This window comes from Primulina eburnea, chromosome 12, assembly GCF_022965805.1.
Source record: "Primulina eburnea isolate SZY01 chromosome 12, ASM2296580v1, whole genome shotgun sequence".
NCBI classification, from domain to species: Eukaryota; Viridiplantae; Streptophyta; class Magnoliopsida; order Lamiales; family Gesneriaceae; genus Primulina; species Primulina eburnea.
The window spans coordinates 19024485-19029860 of record NC_133112.1 but is presented as its reverse complement, the minus strand read 5'-3'; the positions used below and the strand labels follow the sequence as shown (position 1 = coordinate 19029860).

The window sequence follows — 5376 nt, the reverse complement described above, 5'->3', positions numbered from 1 at the left end:
TAGTAATTTTAATATTTTAAAACTTTTAAAGATTTAGTACATGTGCATCGTTATTTTTAATTAATAGACTTTTAGTAAAGTTAGTGGTTGATTAACATTTAATTAGTTGTTAAATTGTAATTAAGCAATTTTTAATTCCCTAATTACTACCTAAACTCACACACACAATTTTACACACACCTATACACGACCAACACACACACACATTTTCATTTCAGAATTTATATTTTTGAGAGCAAAAGAAATCTAGGGTTCTTGTCTAGAGAGCAGCCGCCCTCCCCTTCAAGATTTCAGCATATTTTCGTTGAATTTTCTTCAAGCAAATCGCGCCACGTTCGTCCAGGATAAACCTCGCATCTTTCACCGCGTCAGTATCGTTGTTTCGGTACTTTCAATTATCAAAAGACATGTATATTCTTTCGTTTCTGCATCGTTCTTGTCATAGTAAAAACTTTGATGTTTATTGTATGGAAACCATGTGACTGTTGTGAAAAGGTTTGAGCAAAAACGTTTGAAATAATTTTTGGATCAAAAAAATTTTAGATCTAGGAATGTGTCTGCTGTCATTTCGATTGCTGCGATTTTTTGGTCGCTTTTATGGTAAAACTTTATGTAGAACTTTTCGATACCTTCGATTTGATATAAAATTCAAAATATTTGGATAAATATTGAGTGAGTTATGGTGTTTTTCGCGGGACTGCTTCAACTCCGTTTTTCTGAAATTATGTTATTGATGTGAAGTTTTATGGTTGCAGGCTTCGTTGGGGATCGACGGGTGATCGCTGCTGTGTTTAGGCATATCGAGAATGATGTTGGAAGGATTGTTGGCGTTTCGTCTCGTATCGTTAGGCACTTGGTTGCATTAGAAACTGTAGAAAGCATTTTGGTGTCAAAACTCATGTTTATGGATTATGTTGCATCATTGTTATGCGTCGTTGTTTTGGGAACATTTGTTTGAGTCGAATCCTTGTCATAGCGTCCTAAGTATAGTCTTGTTGCATCGGTTCTAGTCGGTTAAGCGTGACTTTTAAAATTGCATCAAAATAAGTTATTTTGGGTTGGTTGTTCACAGGATTAGCGCCGCAGCGCCCGTTCTACGCAAGCCAGGCTCCACGACGCTTGGTGGTGCTAGGAAGTGCCGCAGCGCACCACTGTCCAGCGCCTAGGCACGCGTCCATGAGTTTTTAAAACACTATTGTAGGCCGATGTCTTCTATGTTTTGGGAAATGTTCACACATCTTTTTAGGATTTGTGTCGACAGTTGATGTCACGGTTTAGTACAATGATTAAAGGAGGTTGAGTCCCGAGCGACTTAGAATGTCGTAACAAAATTATCATTCCGTGTGGTGAGCAAGATTATTATGTCTAAGCATGGAAATTAAGTGCTTGAACTCTTGTATGTTGCAGCAGCGACCCCAAGTGAGATCCAAGGAATTCCTCAACGCCAAGTAAGTTTGTTTGACGTGCAAAGAAGTATTTTTAAGTTTTTGAGGTATGCTAAATGTCTTGTGACCAAATTATGTATGTGATTGGAAAGCGGTAAAGCATGACCAGAGACCAGTCCACCCCGTTAAAGCATGAACGAGTTTAGATCAGGATTGGAAAGCATTAAAGCATAAAGGGGGACCAATCCACCCATTAAAGCATGGATGGGGATCTCATGTATGTGACAGTGGTTTTACCCTGTCAGCCCAGTACTGTGGTTTAGTCTGATCAAGAGATTTATGTTATGGGTCACTTGCTTTGAAACATTCCTCAACTCAAAATGGTGAAGTTTATGTATGTTCAAGTATGTACAAGTATGCAAGTATGTTTAAGGAAAGTTTCACGTTATGGCACGTCTATGTATGTATGTATGCCAAGCTTTTGATATGCAAGTTCAAGTTCAATATGTACGTTCTATTTTGAAGTTGTATGTGGTTTTATTACGTATTACTCGTTATTTCCAGTTTATACGCGTTGAGTCTTTAGACTCACTAGATTTGATCGATGCAGTGAGGATGAATTGGAGGAGAGTAAAGGTGGGGACCAAGGAGCAGGCTTGGACTGAGCAGGAGGATAGACCCGAGGACCGCCCAAGTTTTAAGTTTTTATGAGATGTCAAATAGTCTGATTTCACGCTACTGATTATGAGATTTTTGATAAACATAAAAATTGTACATTAATTAAATGTTTTATAATATAAATATATAGTTTTTGTTCTATTAAATTTTTAAATATTATATGTTTTATAATAAATTGTATAAAATATAAGTTGTTGTGTAATTATATGTTTTTACTATTTTTTACAGGGTCGATAATACAAGAATAAACTTGACGTTGCAAATGAGATTAAGATGATTCTTGGACCTGTAGAAAGTTGATGTTAATATCTACAATATTGGTGGCAAGCATGAGATAAATATCTTCTTACAAGTGAGATCAAATTAAGAAACAATTAAAGTTATCAAAGGAGTGACAGTTTTACCATGCTCTAGTATGTTGACCATATCTCTAAAATTACTTGGTCAAATGGTGTGAAAAAAATACCACAACTCAACAACTCAGATATCTACATGTTTTATTTTATGTGTAAAAGAAAATTCGGACGGCAAGATTTTCAAAAGTGTTGTGCATTAAAATATAATTTCTTGGAACACCAATGAAGACTTATGTGTAAAAAATAAAATTTTATTTGTGGTTGTCTCTCCAAATTTGGCTATAAATAGGGGTGCATTGTAATGAATTGAGATATCCCTCATTCTATGAATGAAACCTTTGAGTTCATAATATTTCTCTCTATATTTTCCTTTATTTCTTCATTTAAATATAATTAGTATGTTAATTTCATATTCAAAGTTTTACACTTTGAATAATGAATAGCTAACTTCCTAAAGTTGAGATGAAAAGGTCTAACTCTTGGCATGATAATAAGGTTATTAAAAGGTAAGAATATATGTTTTATATTATTTAATCATTACTTATTGTTTATGTTATATTTATTTCTTTAAGCATTTTTATACCCTACTTATAAGTGGGAGTTTTGATTTATTGTTGCTATATGTTACACTAAATTCTTGGAACCATTTAAATGTTAGTTTGGCATTACCAACCATTTAACGTGGATGCCTTGATTTATTATATATTATAATATTATAATATTAAATTACTTGGAACCATTTAAATGTTTGTTTGGTTTTACCAACCATTTAAAGTGGGAACCTTGATTTACTATATATAAATATATCATAATATTAATTTCTTGGTACCATTTAAATGTTAGTTTGGTTTACCAACCATTTAAAGTGGGAACCTTGATTTAGTGTTTACAAATATATATATAGCACAATAAATACTTGATAACATCTATAAGTTTTGGTATATATTATATACTTATGAGATAATAATATATAACATATTATAAATATGATTATTTAATATATTGGAGCCATTTTATTAAGTGGATTTCAATATTATTCGTTAATGTTAACTTTATTAAAATACCAAGAGTGGATCTTTTAATCCTAACTATTTAAATTAAAATTTGAACAATTAAAAATTACCAATTAAAGATTCAAACAAAAAGAAAAAATAAATAAAAAGACATTGTAGTGGACTTATAATTACCTTAGCTTCCTCGTTGATACGATATTCGAACTCATCGAATTATACTACTTGTGGACAACCTGCTCTTGGGAGTGCAACAATCAAAGTCGCAACAAGTTTTTGGCGCCGTTGCCGGGGAAGTATAATTTAATTTCAAGTTTATTTAATTTTGTTTATAGTTTATTTTTCTTTATTTGAATTTTTATTGCTTTTGTGTTTTTTTATTCTTTTGCATTTGCATTTGCATGAGCATTTGGTCACATACACTTAGTGGTCGACTCATTCGAAATAACCCTTTATTTTTACAAAACATGGCGGAAGAACCCACCCAAGAAAATGAAGATGAAATTCAATCTCAACATGATCATGATAGACGAAAAAAACTTAGAGATCACATGAATCCTACACGTACTAGTGCAACTTCATATCTAGTTTTTCCCCCTGATGCATCTAATTTCAATTTTAAGCCTGTTATTATCCAACTTTTACCCAATTTTCATGGCTTAGATTCTGAAAATCCATACATGCATTTACGAGAGTTTGAAGAAGTGTGCAACACATATAATGATCTAAATTGTAGCATGAACACCATTCGACTTAAGCTTTTTCCTTTTTCTTTAAAAGATAAAGCTAAAACTTCGCTACAAAATCTTAGATCGGGATCCATTCAAACTTGGGATGAATTGCAACAACAATTTTTGAAAAAGTTTTTTTCCATCTCATAGAACAAATTCTTTCAAAAGGCAAATCACCACTTTCACTCAAAAACAAGGAGAAACTTTTTGTCAGTGTTGGGATAGATACAAAGAATTGCTTAATCTTTGTCCACATCATGGTTTTGAAATTTGGAGAGTTGTTTCTCAATTTTATGAAGGCTTAACACCTAAAGATAGGCAAATGGTAGAATTTATGTGTAATGGAACATTTGAAGATAAAGATCCAAATGAGGCAATTGAGTATCTCTATTCATTAGCTGAAAATACTCAAAATTGAGACACTATAGGTACAATCGAACCATGAAACAAGATTCAATCTCCTACATCTGGTGGATGTATGTACACTTTCAAAGATGAACATGATCTTCAAGGTAGATTTACCTCTTTGGTAAGAAAAGTTGAGGCACTTGAATTGAAAAAAAATGGTCAATTAAAAGCTATTCAAGAAATTACGTGTCACATCTGTGATACAAGCGATCATTCTACAGAAGATTGTCCCACTTTGCCCTCTTTTAAAGAATGTCTCCATGAACAAGTCAATATTTTGAACAATTTCAAAAGACCAAATTTTAAACCATTTTCTCAAAATTACAATCCAGGTTGGCGAAATCATCCAAATTTTAGTTGGAGGAATGATAATGATGCACAATTTTCACAACCACATTTCCAAAATAAACAAAATTCTCAAAATTATGCACCTTATGTTCCTCCACCTAAAAGAAAATTGGAAGATACATTGAATTCTTTCATTGCAAAGCAAGAGCCCATCAATACTAAAACTGCTCAAACCATGACAGATTTGAAAGATACTCTTGCTAAATTTGCATCTGCATTTAATGTTAATGAAAAAGATAAATTTCCTTCACAACCTCTGCCTAATCCCAAGGATCATCATTCACAAACTGGAACTTCTGGAACTCAACCGATGGATCAAGTAAAATCTGTTATTACCCTTCGAAGTTGTAAAGTTGTAGAAAAATCCATTCTTGAACCTTGTGAAGATGATGATAAATCAACTCCAAAGGATAAGGAAGTGGAACCCATAACTTGCGAAGAGGAGGTTCAACAGACAATG

At 32.8% G+C, this 5376-nt stretch overlaps 1 non-coding gene across 1 annotated transcript; it reads right to left on the bottom strand.

Annotated features, from left to right (window-relative positions):
• Positions 1-4315: 4315 nt before the first annotated feature.
• LOC140808520 (small nucleolar RNA R71) lies at positions 4316-4424 on the bottom strand. Its single transcript, XR_012112940.1, has one exon. It is a non-coding gene; the product is annotated as a small nucleolar RNA R71 (small nucleolar RNA).
• Between the last annotated feature and the right edge of the window lie 952 nt (positions 4425-5376).